Genomic DNA, 15848 nt, shown 5'->3' on the forward strand with positions numbered 1-15848 from the left:
TTAAGACAAGAAAAGGAATTTTCTTTATGTATCCCATGGAGTATAACCTTTTATATGCAATTGTGTCTTATAACATGATAGTGTTGCACCCTAAGCCTACATAAAACATTGTAACAATCCTAGTTACTTTGGGTGTGTTTTGAGAAATAGTTCATCCCTTTATGTAAATGCACACCCCATTGGCTCATTGTTATATATTTCAACTTATATGCAATAGATGGCCACATTGAGTTACTTGATATCTACCATTCTAGGAGATGCACTGGGATGATCTTTTGCTTGAATATGTGATAATGTGTTTGGCACTAGACTCTAATTCGTTAGCATGAAATAGGTTCTAGAGGGGTGTTATGGAAATATGATTGATTCTCCTCTGAACATCTCAAATCTCCACAAATCTACGCATAGGTATAATACAAAGCCATGATATTTGTAGCTTGGATTTTTGAGAAGTATGAGGCATGAGATTGACATTATTTGGTTTAATCCCACATCAACATTTACTCATGAATTGATGAAACCAGAGCTCATGGTCATTCACTGCATTTTAATTCATTTGAATTCACTTATTCCATGTGCAGTTAACTATATTGGAGCGTTAAACATAATTTTGGGTTTTTATACCCTCTCTGCCACCAGTACTCTACATTATTTTATGTCTTTTCATTTTCCAAGCATATTTTAGGGTTCTTTATTGCATATTGGTGCTCTTCTAAAGCAGCACACCTTTATGTATATGGAGACATAAAGGTAGTGGTTCGCCATGTGGTCTTAAGTGGAGATTACCCATACTCTAACAATTAATCAATGCTCAAGCACAAATTTAGTGGCTGGGTTGTGTTTCATGGAGTAAAAACACTTATAAATGTGGAGAGAACACATCATTACTATAAATACAGAGGAAACCCATATTTTTTCTTGAAGAATAATACCTGGACAAGGAAACAAATCAGTATTGTCTTAAGAACTGATTTTATTTTGAATAGTCTCCTCAGCAGTGACTGCTTTTCAAGAACAGATTCATCCATAACTGAATAAGGAACACATCATTACTATCGGTAAGGTTGGGCTTATTTAATGGAGTATTGAAATCATTATAGCAAAGGGAACACATCATTAATATTAATACTAGGGGAACTAGAATAGAGTCAAGGCATTCCTAAACTAGCGAACACATAATACTGCCTTCAAAACTGTTTGAAGAATCAACAATTTCCTGAGCTGTGTCTGGTTCTGTTTCTTTATAATTACATGAACAATTAAATTTATGCTTTGAAGTATCGCTCTCTATTTGTGTGTAGACACGAATACAATCAACCTTGTAATGAGATGACTCACCTGCATGCTGGGAACCACTAGGCATTGGCTCATACATACTACAGACACTGCCCACTTTGGAACCATACAATTCATCAAGGCCATAAAACTGTTTGTCATTGTCTAGACTCTGAATAATGAAATTTGTCTTCATGAACTTCATCCTCAATAGCTTAGTTATGAGGTTGCAGACCAACATCTCAAACTCGAATATTCTCATAAGCTTCTTGAGGTTCATCGTATGATGAATGAATCGGTTGATGATCTCCAAATTTCAAATAAGTTGCATTATACAACATGGGAAAACCATCGTTTTGGCTACTGTTATAATTCTTATGTGATTTTCGTTCTTCATCATCGTGAGTTTCACTTTTGTAAACCTATTCAATTTGCTCTTCTTTTTCAACTACATGATCTTGATATCTTTCAATTGCATCTGAATTCTTAAACCCATACTCGTGAGTTTCATTATTAACAAGTGAGATGGGATTTTCCTGAATAGAAGTAGCTGAAATGTACTGTATGGTGCATTCCTCACCATCTCGAACTTCATTTGATGATGCCTTCTTTCTAAATAACAATTCTTTCTTATCAATGAAAAACTGTCTCCTTTCTAATTAAGACAAGAAAAGGAATTTTCTTTATGTATCCCATGGAGTATAACCTTTTATATGCAATTGTGTCTTATAACATGATAGTGTTGCACCCTAAGCCAACATAAAACATTGTAACAATCCTAGTTCCTTTGGGTGTGTTTTGAGAAATAGTTCATCCCTTTATGTAAATGCACACCCCATTGGCTCATTGTTATATATTTCAACTTATATGCAATAGATGGCCACATTGAGTTACTTGATATCTACCATTCTAGGAGATGCACTGGGATGATCTTTTGCTTGGATATGTGATAATGTGTTTGGCACTAGACTCTAATTCGTTAGCATGAAATAGGTTCTAGAGGGGTGTTATGGAAATATGATTGATTCTCCTCTGAACATCTCAAATCTCCACAAATCTACGCATAGGTATAATACAAAGCCATGATATTTGTAGCTTGGATTTTTGAGAAGTATGAGGCATGAGATTGACATTATTTGGTTTAATCCCACATCAACATTTACTCATGAATTGATGAAACCAGAGCTCATGGTCATTCACTGCATTTTAATTCATTTGAATTCACTTATTCCATGTGCAGTTAACTATATTGGAGCGTTAAACATAATTTTGGGTTTTTATACCCTCTCTGCCACCAGTACTCTACATTATTTTATGTCTTTTCATTTTCCAAGCATATTTTAGGGTTCTTTATTGCATATTGGTGCTCTTCTAAAGCAGCACACCTTTATGTATATGGAGACATAAAGGTAGTGGTTCGCCATGTGGTCTTAAGTGGAGATTACCCATACTCTAACAATTAATCAATGCTCAAGCACAAATTTAGTGGCTGGGTTGTGTTTCATGGAGTAAAAACACTTATAAATGTGGAGAGAACACATCATTACTATAAATACAGAGGAAACCCATATTTTTTTCTTGAAGAATAATACCTGGACAAGGAAACAAATCAGTATTGTCTTAAGAACTGATTTTATTTTGAATAGTCTCCTCAGCAGTGACTGCTTTTCAAGAACAGATTCATCCATAACTGAACAAGGAACACATCATTACTATCGGTAAGGTTGGGCTTATTTAATGGAGTATTGAAATCATTATAGCAAAGGGAACACATCATTAATATTAATACTAGGGAACTAGAACAGAGTCAAGGCATTCCCGAACTAGCGAACACATCAATATTGCCTTCAAGTTCAAAGCTGTTTGAAGAATCAAAAATTTCCTGAGCCATGTCTGGTTCTGCTTCTTTATAATTACATGAAAAACTTAATTTCTGCTCTGAAGTATCGCTCTCTATTTGTGTGTAGACATGAATCCAATCAACCTTGTAATGAGATGACTCACCTGCATGCTAGGAAACACTAGGCATTGGCTCATACATACTGGAGACATTGTCCACTTTCGAACCATACAATTCATCAAGGCCATAAAACTGTTTGTCATTGTCTCGACTCTAATAATGAAATTTGTCTTCATGAACTTCATCCTCAATAGCTGAGTTATGAGGTTGCAGACCAACATCTGAAACTCAAATATTCTCATAAGCTTCTTGAGGTTCATCGTATGATGAATGAATCACTTGATGATCTCCAAATTTCAAAGAAACTGCATTAGACAACATGGGACAACCATAATTTTAGCTACTCTTATAATTCTTATGTGATTTTCATTCTTCATCATCATGAGTTTCACTTTTGTAAACTTTTTCAATTTGCTCTTATTTTTCAACTACATGATCTTGATATCTTTCAATTGCATCTGAATTCTTAAGCCCATACTCATGAGTTTGATTATTAACAAGTTAGATGGGATTTTCCTCAACAAAAGTAGCTGAAATGTATTGTATGGTGCATTCTTCACCATCTCAAACTTCATTGGATGATGCCTCCTTTCTAAATAAAAATTCTTTTTTTTTAATGAAAAAATGTCTCCTTTCTAATTAAGACAAGAAAAGGAATTTTCTTTATGAATCCCATGGAGTATAACCTTTTATATGCAATTGTGTCTTATAACATGATAGTGTTGCACCCTAACCCAACATACAACATTGTAACAATCCTAGTTCCTTTGGGTGTGTTTTGAGAAATGAGGTAAACCTTTTATGAAAATGCACACATTGAGTCACGTGATATCTACCATTCTAGGAGATGCACTGGGATGATCTTTTGCTTGGATATGTGATCATGTGTTTGGCACTAGACTCTAATTTGTTAGCATGAAATAGGTTCTAGAGGGGTGTTATGGAAATATGATTGATTCTCCTCTAAACATCTCAAATCTCCACAAATCTGCGCATAGGTATAATACCAAGCCATGATATTTGTAGCTTGGGTCTTTGAGAAGTATGAGGCATGAAATTGGCATTATTTGGTTTAATCCCACACCAACATTTACTCATGAATTGATGAAACCAGAGCTCATGGGCATTCACTGAATTGTCATTCATTTGAATTCACTTATTCCATGTGTGGTTAACTATATTGGAGGGTTAAACATAATTCTAGGTTTTTATACCCTCTCCGCCACCAGTACTCTACATTATTTTATGTCTTTTCATTTTCTAAGCATATTTCAAGGTTTTTTATTGCATATTCGTGCTCTTCTAAGGCAGCACACCATATTGCTTCATCTACCATAATAATTCTTTGGACTCTGATTAGTAGTTTCCATGCATGTTTAATATGCTTAATATGAATTTCTTTTCAAATGTTGATTTCATAGTTTAATATAAACTGGTGATAATTTATTTAAATCTTTTATATACAAAATGATGATTGTTTGTTAGGAATACTATTTATTTTTTGAGCACCATATATGGAACCTCGTTTGTTTCAATCCATAATTGTAGAGAGTCGATCGACCATACTTTCATTTAATTTTCTAAAATCTTTAACTTTAATCCAAATTCTGAATGGTGTTATATAAATGATCGAACAGACACTAATTGTGGTAGCAAACTATCTTGAGGCATTATCTGGGCAGTGAATCATCCCTGAGACATTATCTGAGGCATTGGCCTATCTCTAATGCATTATCTATAGCAACACATTAAATTTGAGGCTTAAATGTGGCAACAATATGTCTATGAAGCAATTATGAGATAGAAAGAGACCTCTGAGGCACTGTTGATGACAACAGATCATCCTTGAGGTATCAATTATGGCAGTGAACCACCTATAAGGGATTGTTTGTGGCAACGAATCACCCCTAAGGTTTTTATGTGGCAGCAAATCATCTTGAGGTATGGTCTGGGGTTTTGAGGCAAGCAAGGTCTGGTTTGGAGTTGATTGTGGCTGCAATGAGATAGTGAAGTAATGTTTATAGGAAGCAAGGAGATAATCTACAGAGATTACTTTGCATTATGTGACAACAATTTAAGACAGTGTGTTACCCTTTGTAATATAATCCAGAGAACTCCTTAATGAAATTAGTATTACATGCATAAAATGTTGGAAATAATACTGAGAGGGGGGGTGAATCAGTATTATCAAATTCTTTTCAATATATCTTCCTTATTTATACTTTGAATAATTCTTCAAATATTGATCATTACTTTGTATGTCAGAATCATAAAATAATGAGTAGGAACAAGAAAAGCAAATAGTCACACAAAAGAACACCAGATATAAGGTGGAAACCCAATGTGGGTGAAAACCACCTGCTGCAATATGTCTCTATCTTCTTTTAATAAGAGACTCGTTTTACAATGATTTTGTACTGATGCAGTCCTTTACCAGTACGCAGGCTACAACCTGCAGAGAGCTACAACTCTCTCTCTCGTTTTCCAGTCTCTCTTGGAAGGGAGCTACAACCCCCTACTTCTTTTCTTTCAAGGACCACTTTTCATTAATTTTCAGACTGGATCCAAGAACATAAAAAAAAAACCATCAACTACACTTGCATCATCAATCTCTGATTTCACCAAAGCCAACCCGCATACAGATCTGCAAATATTTCCTTATAACTTTGTAGTTGTTCCATACATCAGACATACCGAGATCATAACATGTGTAAAATAAAACATGCATCAATAATTCAGACCTAGATTATTAGATTTATAGATCAAGCGTATGCCACATATCACAGATCAAAATCATATAGAGATACCACTATTCCAGCCTTAAGATTTTGACCCATCAATAGAACTTATCCTTCTCCTTACGCTCAGGTTCCTTCTTCATTCAAATCCAGATCTGCACCATAACCCAATCACAATATTCCAGATCTAGCACTTTATCAGATATTCAATAATTTAGAAGATGCTTTGTCAAATGATCTCCTTCCTCTTTTATAGCCTTAGTCCTTTCTCAATACCACGGTCCAAAACCATAGGATCAAAAAACTGTTGGACTAATACCATGAACCAACCATGAAAGTGTGTGAGATCAACACTTTTGGATGCAATACCACGGGCCAAAACCATAGGATCAAAAATTGTCGGACTAATACCATGAACCAACCATGAAAGTGCGTGAGATCAACACTTTTGGATGCAATACCACGGGCCAAAACCATAGGATCAAAAACTGTCGAACTAATACCATGAACCAATACTTGGGATCAACACTTCTGACGAGGTACCATGGTCCAAAACCATAGGTTCAAATACCAAGGACTAACTACCATGGACCAAAGGTAAGTTCTCCAACATATACGTGCTTTTCCTTGCATGAAAGTGTGTGAACTTTTTCTCTACATGCAATACCACGGACCAAAACCATAATAAACCAATACCACGAACCCAATACTTGGGATCAACACTTCTGACGAGGTACCATGGTCCAAAACCATAGGTTCAAATACCAAGGACTAACTACCATGGACCAAAGGTAAGTTCTCCAACATATACGCGCTTTTCCTTGCATGAAAGTGCATGAACTTTTTCTCTACATGAAATAAACTTTTCTCTGCATAAAAGTGCGTGAACTTGTCTCCTCAAATCTGTTCTTTATATTCCTCTGCTTAGCTGCTTCTTCTAAGTGAATCAAATTTATTTATGAGTGTTGTGAAGAAAAGAAGATGGTTAAGGAAGTAGGTCAGCCTAATGTTCAAGGATGGGCTACTAGAGACGAGTCAGGAATTCTCTCGCCCTTCAATTCCACTCGCAAGTTTCTCCTCGCTTTACTCTCATAACTGCTTTTATTGATACCCATTTGCAGAAAACTTACATTTAAATTGTTTGCTTTTATTGATACCCATTTGAAAAAAACTTACATTTAAATTTCCTTGAAAGGGAAAATGGGCCGCATGATGTTACTTTCAAGATCGTATACTGCGGAATCTATCACACTGATCTACATCAAATTGGTAATGAATGGAAAGCTTCCCAATACCCAATGGTTCCTGGGTAATGTCTTCATGATCTTCAACACTGCTTCACATCAAATAGCAAGACAGAAAGAGTATATGCCTAGAAGTTCATGCTCAATTTTAATTTACTCACAATTCTATTTTTGCAGCCATGAAATAGTAGGTATAGTAGTTGAAGTTGGTTCAGAAGTGAAATTTTTTTCTGCTGGAGATCGTGTGGGCATGGCCTGTATGGTTGGAAGTTGCCATCATTGCGATTCTTGTAGCAAAGGCCAAGAACAGTATTGTGAGGTGGTCATTTAGACATATGGTAGCACTGATGTTGATGGTTCTATCACTTTTGGAGGTTACTCATACTTGATGGTTTGTAACCAGAGGTAATTAATCATTATCCCAACTCATGCAACCATTTTTGTTTTAGGGCATATGGGCTAAACTCGTCATAAAGGCTTCCTTTTCTATCCATATAATCTTTTTCATGTTTGGAATGGGATCAACGAGTTTCGGGAATCTCCCAATTGACTCAAAACCTCGGAAAATTTAATTGCGCCAAGTTCCGGCAGGCCTTACCGAGATGGGTGGTTTGTCTCTTTTATATAAAACCATAGACAAAGGGCATTAATATTTTTTCTTTATATTGGTTAAATAGGGTTTTAATAATTTGAGTGGTTTGTGCATTGTAAGTAGCTTTGAGGTGAAGGTACCAGAGAATCTTCCCTTGGATGCCACTGCACCAAATTTTCTATGTGCGGGAATAACGGTGTACAGCCTCATGAAATATTTCCAGATGACGGAGCTTGGAAAGAGCCTGGGCGTGGTGGGGCTTGGTGGTTTGGGACACATGGCTCTCAAATTTGGAAAAGCTTTTGGGTTGCAAGTGACGGTGATAAGTACATCGCCTAGCAAGGAAAAGGAAGTGAGAGAAATTTTAGGAGTAGATCACTTTGTCATCCGCAAAGATGGGAAATAGATGGAGGCTGCAGTCAAGTCTGTAGAATATATTATTGATACAGTCTCTGCTAATCACGCTGTGAAGCCCCTCCTTAATTTGGTAAAGGTGAATGGTAAGTTGGTCATAGATGGTTTGCCAGAAAAGCCTGTGCAATTTGCTGCTCCGACTGTTGTTAAGGGTAAGTCCTTCGTGCCCTTTTGTCTTGTAGATAAAAGATATGAACAAAATTATATTTCAATCAAACTGAGAATGTCAAAGGCATCCACAGCTTAGGCAGTTATTCTATCTCTAAATTTTGGATTTCTCTACTGTTTTCTTGAACAAGAATTTGGGTGTTAATCACATGGAAGTTGGGATTTAATTTTAATTTTGGTGTGTGCAGCCCATCGATTTGTTGTGGGGAGTTTGATTGGAGGGGTGAAGGAAACTCAGGAAATGTGTTATAGCTGGCGAGAATCTTTTAGCTCTCATAGAAGAGTAGGTTTATGGCTGAATGAGGATGTGAGAAACTAGGAACTGTAACTTGTAGAATGTAATAGATGCCCGAGAGCTTGAACAATTTGGTTAATAAAGTTTGCATAATTATGTTATAGTTTAATTTTGTGTAATTAATTTTTTTATGAGAATGAGAGCCTAGAAGAAGACATAGCTGACGAGCTCAGTACTGGATTGGGCTCTCAGCTACCTAGAAATTTCCACAAGTCTCTTGCAAAGGAGAGGACTAAGGTTTTTGGTGCCAAAGCCAAAGATGGAACGAGGACAATTGAGTCTACTGCTATTTTAGGTAAGAAGATTCCAAGGATCCATGAATGCTCAATCTGTAAAAAGGGTTTTGCTTCAGGTCAGGCTTTGGGTGGTCAAAAGAGACGCCATTGGGGTAGTGGAGCTTTAGATACTATAATTACTAGTTGTGGAAACAAGGAGACCCCTAAGCTGCAGCAGCTGCCTGCAAGAGTGGAACTATTGAACCTAAGCATGCCTGCCCCTTTTGATGATGATGGTGATGCCAGAGACCTCAATACTCTGGATGGTAATGCAGTGGATTTTCATGGAACTTCCCATGCCCAAACCCACAACCCTCCTTCCTTGCTGTCTTCGTTGATGAGCAACCACCCAAGGCAAGGACTGTTCTTGTAAATAGTGATGCTGATTTAAGTAAATATGATGAAGCAGATAGTAAGGTAGAAAGGATATTAGATTTGGTAGAGGGAGCCATTCAAAATTCCCAGGGAGGGCACAATCATGGTTGCAATTGTAAGGCACACCATTCATTATCTATGATTGACTCATTTGTGTATACCTACGAATTGAAATTTCTTTTTGTATAAGACCAATAATTTCTTTTTGTATAAGAGCAATAAATGGTAAGTATAAGTATTATAACAATGATATCATGAAACTTTGAAAATATTTAAGAAATAGGTTTATAACTTTCGGATTCAAATGAGTGACTGGAAAGATAACTAACACCAACTCAACTATCTCTTTGGTTTTTACCAAACATTGTGAACATGATTTCACCGATTCCCAACATTAATGAGAAAATTCCGTTGTTAATTTGTAGTTATTTTACATTTATGGATTAGTAAACTTAGTAGTTATTTTATGTTTTTAGATTAGTTAATTTTGTTAAATTTATTATATATTTTAAGAATTATATATATATATATATATATATATATATATATATATATATATATATAAAAAGGAAGATGTAATTTTTTTAAATGAAGCTACAAGAGAATTAGGGCAATAGCATAGTCCTCTCTGTTCCCCACATTTTCTTGGAATAGGAGTTGCTGTTATGAAAGCTGGAAGATGCTGGACTGCTAGGTGAAACAGGACCTCTTGCAATAACGTTTCTTTCAATTCTATTGTTGAATTTATTTTGTAATAGATATTTCTTTACTCATGTTGTTCTTATTTGGTTAATGATCATGTAAAAATAAAAAGAAAGATATTCTTTCCATCACTAATTTTGAATTGCTTGTTTTTTGGTTGAAGAGTGAACAGGAAAATATTTTTTTCCATAAGAAATCTCTTTATATTACATATGAGGAATATAAATGTTTCAGTCCTTAGAGGATTGCTCATACATTAAGGCTAGAAGCCATTACAAAAAATATTCATTTTCAACTCAATAGATCACATGCAGGGATTGAACCTATTTGGGGGTGATAACAAGTTAACAACATTTATGCCAAACACCTGAGCTAAATCTGGTTGATGTGTGTGTGTATAAGTTACCAGATTTCAGATTTAAATTTGGATATGGATCCACTGGTGTTTTAAACATCAATAATTTGTTTTTACATTACATTAAGTCATTTTATGAACCATGTCACTCTTAACATGTTACTTTTAAGATTACTTACTAACTTGTTATCGACATTTATGCCAACCACCTGAGCTAAATCTGGTTGATGTGTGTGTGTATAAGTTACCAATTTCAGATTTAAATTTGGATATGGATCCACCAGTGTTTTAAACATTAATAATTTTTTTTTACATTGCATTAAGTCATTTTGTGAACCATGTCACTCTTAACATGTTACTTTTAATATTACTTACTAATAACATGTATGTGGTTTATAAAGTTTACATTTAATTCAATTATGTACAATGACAGTGGTTTATAAAAATTACTTTAATATATTTAAGAGCCTAATTCAAAATTCCACAAAAACAATTGTTGAACTTCCAACTCTATCAATCCCCTCTTAAGGTGATATGTGAGGCCAACGTGAAGGAAATATGCTACATGTCATTACCAGAATTAAAAAATGAAAAATTAGAAATGGAGTTTATTCAAGAGTGGGCTTCTCTAAATCTATGGATCCCATTTTTGGTGCGGTCAATTTTATGGAAAGACCATGCAAAGTTCACAGCAACAATGGTCTGCACTGTCCATTGTCAACAAATAATGAGTAGAAATATTAAAAAGATTTATGAATAATTAAGTAAATGAAATATCAAAATTGTATCTTACTTGGGACAAGCACAGTAGATTTGATACAAACTGCTCATTTTTAAATAAATTCAAAACATTTTAAAAATATATATTTATATATAAAGAAAGATTTCTCAACCTTTCTTTACAATATTTCCTATTTCACTGCACTAATGTGGCAGGTTTCAGAAGAATATGAATCAATGTTGGAGAAGAGTTACAATTGTGGAAGCATATGTTTGTGTAAAATTTAACCAATACCCAAATTGACAATACAATTGAGATTTTAATATATATATATATATATATATATATATAATAATTTAGACTGTAGATGTTATATGGTTTCCAATATTCATTATTTTCAATTTTTAATAGTTTTTGAAAAAATACTTGTACTTTTTAATCATTCATAGAAATGCAACACTTCCAACCGAATAAGTCTATAAGCCGCTCTTTGTACTTTTGGGACAATGGCAAGTTGATACCCTTTCTTTCGAATCAGTTCCCTTTGCATTTTCGTCTAGTTTTTTGCCCAGATTTGACATCTGTTACATGATTTAACTAGACGTGTTACATTATTTAATTATCCTGCATTGTTTATGGAATGATATGCGTTGTTTATGGAATGATGTTGCGTCTTTTATGGAATGCTTTAAAGTTAAGTCACTACGTGGGTTGTTGTTTTATGCCATGATGTTGCGTCTTTTTATCGTGGGTGGTTGGTTTATGCAATAACGTGGCTTGAAAGTTGCGCCACTACTCTTATCTATTGAAAGAAGCAAGTTCATCATGGTTTTAAGTGTTATTTGCAGTGTTTTCCCAGGAAAACCAGTACGCAGGTTCACGGAGGATTGTGAAGTCCAGAAAGAAGCAAGTTCATCATGGTTTTAAGTGTTATTTGCAGTGTTTTCCCAGGAAAACCAGTACGCAGGTTCACGGAGGATTGTGAAGTCCAGAGTTCTCGGTTGTTTTACTTGCAGGGTTTCTAGATTCCTTGTTTGTATCAGAAGTTAAATATAAAGGTTTCAACTGAAAGACCTAAGAAGCCTTGTGCTGCATGCAGGAATTCTGAGCGGATTTTTGAGCTGATGCCAAAAGTGATGGACGCTTGCTAGACTTTGACTTTCTGTGCAGTTAATTTCCTTTTGCGTCTTCAACGACTTCCTAAAAGTTTTCCTAACATGGGTGAGATTGCACAAAACATTTGATTCAATTTCATTTTAGTTTAGTTATAGTACGGTGGAGGATAGCTGAGGTCAATTTTGTTTACATTTCGGGTAGAAAGACACTTCCGTTGCTTGAATCTTCATTTCTGGTTCTGAAGGATTTCAGAGACGGTTCTTTGGGAAGGAATAAATTGCCATACTTGTTCATGACCTTTTTGAGTTGGGAGGTGTTTTTTTTCATGTTTGGCATTTAATAACTCTTAACAGTTTTGGAATATTATGTTTCAAACTCCCTTTTGTTTCTTGAGCTAAAGCATTTACCCTTTACCCTTTGGAACATGCCACATTGTGAAGGTTCGCATTTCCTTCTTTGCATCTATTCAAATTATACAAGGAAAGCCATGCATTTGGTCTTGAAATCTCTTCATCAATTACGCCATTTAAATTACGAATTTGATCACAAAAATCTGAAGGCTACAACATACTATAGAGCGATGTGGGCTTCACGAGATGCAATGTCCTAAAGAATCCAGCTTATTGTGGTCGTTTTTGTTGATTTTACATTTATTTTACCCTGGTGATTTCTGCATTGGGCCTTTCCATTGACTATCAACTCACATGTGTTCACCTTCATAATATTAGGCACAATATTATTTTTCTCTAGTTATTCTTAGGCACAATTTTCACCCAAATGATAGGGAGTTTTTCTTTCTGCAATTTTGAGGCCAGGATAATTCCATCATCCCATATTTTGCAGGTTTAGTTTCTTATGGGCTTAAATTGATCCCACTTTTCTGGCTTGCCACCACCTCCTGGTCTCATACAAAATTTCCGCAATGGATGATATGTTACCATTTAAAAGATTATTTACACCTTTAGATTTTTAAATAATATAAAATTTATTTATCATAATCAATTCAAAACTAAATATAATATTCCTTCAAATAATACGCTGTTAGTCGGCTGCATTTATTTATTTGAAGAAATTTCACTATATTCTGAATGCGAAGTGTTACTTTTATATTAATATTGTAAAATTAATCTATTAGTAGATTGAATTTTTTTTTTGTTTTTTTAACTTTTATAATACTGAAATTAATTTGATAATAGTATCGGCCTCTCTTTACACTTTTGAGACCATAGCTAATAATAAAAACAGGACTCCATGAAAATCCGTATCATTGCCGCTACTAAAACCATTATAATATATTTGATGAATGTTTATTATTTAACTCTAGTATCATGCAAGCTACTGTTACTGATGTCTAAACAACATAGCTAAAGAGTAGACAGTGTCTAACGGCTCCTTTCAGGTGGACGTAGTTACGAAGGAAAGTTGCCTTAACAAATCCGGCCTTCTCCAGAACTCGCGCCGAGGCCACGTTTTCAGGGAGCACAAGAGCTTCAATTCTCTTCACTCCCTGCAATTCTTTGAATCCCATTTTAAGTGCCGTTGTCACCGCTTCGGTGGTGAAGCCCATCCCCCAGTATCTTCTAGCGATGGCATACCCCATCTCAGCTCGGCAGTTGTGAATATCGGTTCCTTGTTTGAGCATGACGTGACCAATAGGCTTCCCTCTGAAACATATAGCCTTGAACCATGGATGAGGAATCACCACCTTCAGCAGAAACTCCCTGAGTTTCTCCTTGGATTTAAAAGCTTCCCATGTCATGAACTTGATCACTTCTTCGTCACTAACCCATTCGTACAGGTCTTCCAAGTCGGCCGGGCAAAAGTTCCTCAATTCGATTTGCCCAACAGTAAAACTGCCACGCTTAGCTTCCATTCTTTCGATCTTCGACTCTCTCAAATGCTCAGCTGTGGCTCAGCGATTCACAATGGAATCTGTAATTTAAATGAAGAATATGAGCTATGAGTTTGCAGTAGCGCAACACTAGTCGAGTTGGATGAATGCTGAGGTGAAGATGGCGGAATTTATAAACACCCAAAACTGCGTCACATGCCGATAAATGTAACGTGGAGGTCTGCAATGAATTCCTATCGAATGCTGACTTCTGGTAGGTAGCAACTCAGAATCTCTCAGTCAGTCTAATATGAAGATGCATAGTGTTGCAGAGGTCGGCAGAGTTAAATAAAGAGATTATAGGGAAAACTAGTCATAATATTTTCAGATGAGTTCCGGCGCAGAGGCCCAAAGATTTCCTTCATTTCCTTTTACAGTTTGGACAGTTTGAAACGGCATGGGCGGATTCCTAACGAGGCATGTGTTTCATCTGCCCAATATCTAGGTAACCTACAGTTTCACTTTGTAAAAGATATTCGAAGGGACATAAAGGAAGGTATCCAATAAAAGATTTAGAATGAGAAGTTTTAGTTGTGTTTTGGGAGGGTTGTGGATTTATGTTGAAATCCCTAGAGGGCCGACCAAGCTTCAATATCGATGTTTGGTTGGTGTTCAAATTTGACGACAGCTGACTATGTAAATTAAAACATACATATATCCAAACCTACGATAAGAACACTTCCAACACATTCTTACAAAAAGATTTTTTAAAAGGTAATTTAAAACTAAATTGAGAAATTGGTACTCCAAAATATTGTAAATGTGCAATGTTCGCAGAAGTTTTTTCAAGAAATATTTCCAACGCTTCCGAATTTGCCTAGCAGCAGCTATTTAGTCTTTTCCTTATTCCACTCTCACCCAGAATATGTTTTAAAGTTCAGATTAATGAATGCGATGTATTTTGTGAAGTGCAGAAAAGAGGGATTTTCGAGAATTTGATCCGCATTTCGTATATGTAGAGGGTCGAAAAGAGAGATGCAAAAAGTGCGTTAACGATCGACAGGGACACTATTTTGGCATTTGTGCTTTTCTTGTGGATGTTAAGATATATATATAACAAACATGTTTTTTAATATATATAATAGAATTTTCTTAATAAAAACCAGGTAAACTATGAGATGCTCTTTTGGGTAGACTATGAAAGACTCTCTTGGAAAAATTCAAATAATGTAAAACCCTCATGCCCTTTTATTCAGGCTTTAAATTCATTAATTTGGTTGAACCCTATATAGTGATATTTGTTATATCACTATATTGCTCAAATGAATATTTTATATCATCATATTTATTTTCACTTTAACGTGTTTCAATCATACATATTTCAGTTTATATTAATATAATATTATAAATATTATAATATTAGTTTTATGGTTTTAATGTTAACTTTTAAATTTCAGTGAGCTGGCCATGGATGAGTTAAGAAAGATAAATTTGAAATTTAAGAATAATATTATTTTTTACATTTAGGTTTTAATAAATATAGTTTTCTATTTTAAATTTTCATATCAAATTTTAATAAACATATTATTTATTTTAATTATTTTTTAATAAAAGAAGTTTCACATTAAGTAATATATTTTTATGTAATATATTTTTATATAATATTTTTAATGTTTATATTCAAAAAATAATCTCAACAATCAATCGTTTGAGAAATCTCAACAATTGGCCCCGCGTTAGCTTTTCCCTTTACAGTCCAACCTTCCGCAGCGCTATTTTGATTTCCT

The 15848-nt window shown here is 34.9% G+C and overlaps 1 pseudogene; it reads left to right on the forward strand.

Annotated features, from left to right (window-relative positions):
* Positions 1 to 6954: 6954 nt before the first annotated feature.
* LOC149250597 (8-hydroxygeraniol dehydrogenase-like) lies at positions 6955 to 9334 on the forward strand (annotated as a pseudogene).
* Positions 9335 to 15848: the final 6514 nt, after the last annotated feature.

Source organism: Pinus tabuliformis, chromosome 7, assembly GCF_031772625.1.
Source record: "Pinus tabuliformis cultivar Carrire ecotype Pingquan chromosome 7, CPIR1, whole genome shotgun sequence".
In the NCBI taxonomy this organism is placed as follows: domain Eukaryota; kingdom Viridiplantae; phylum Streptophyta; class Pinopsida; order Pinales; family Pinaceae; genus Pinus; species Pinus tabuliformis.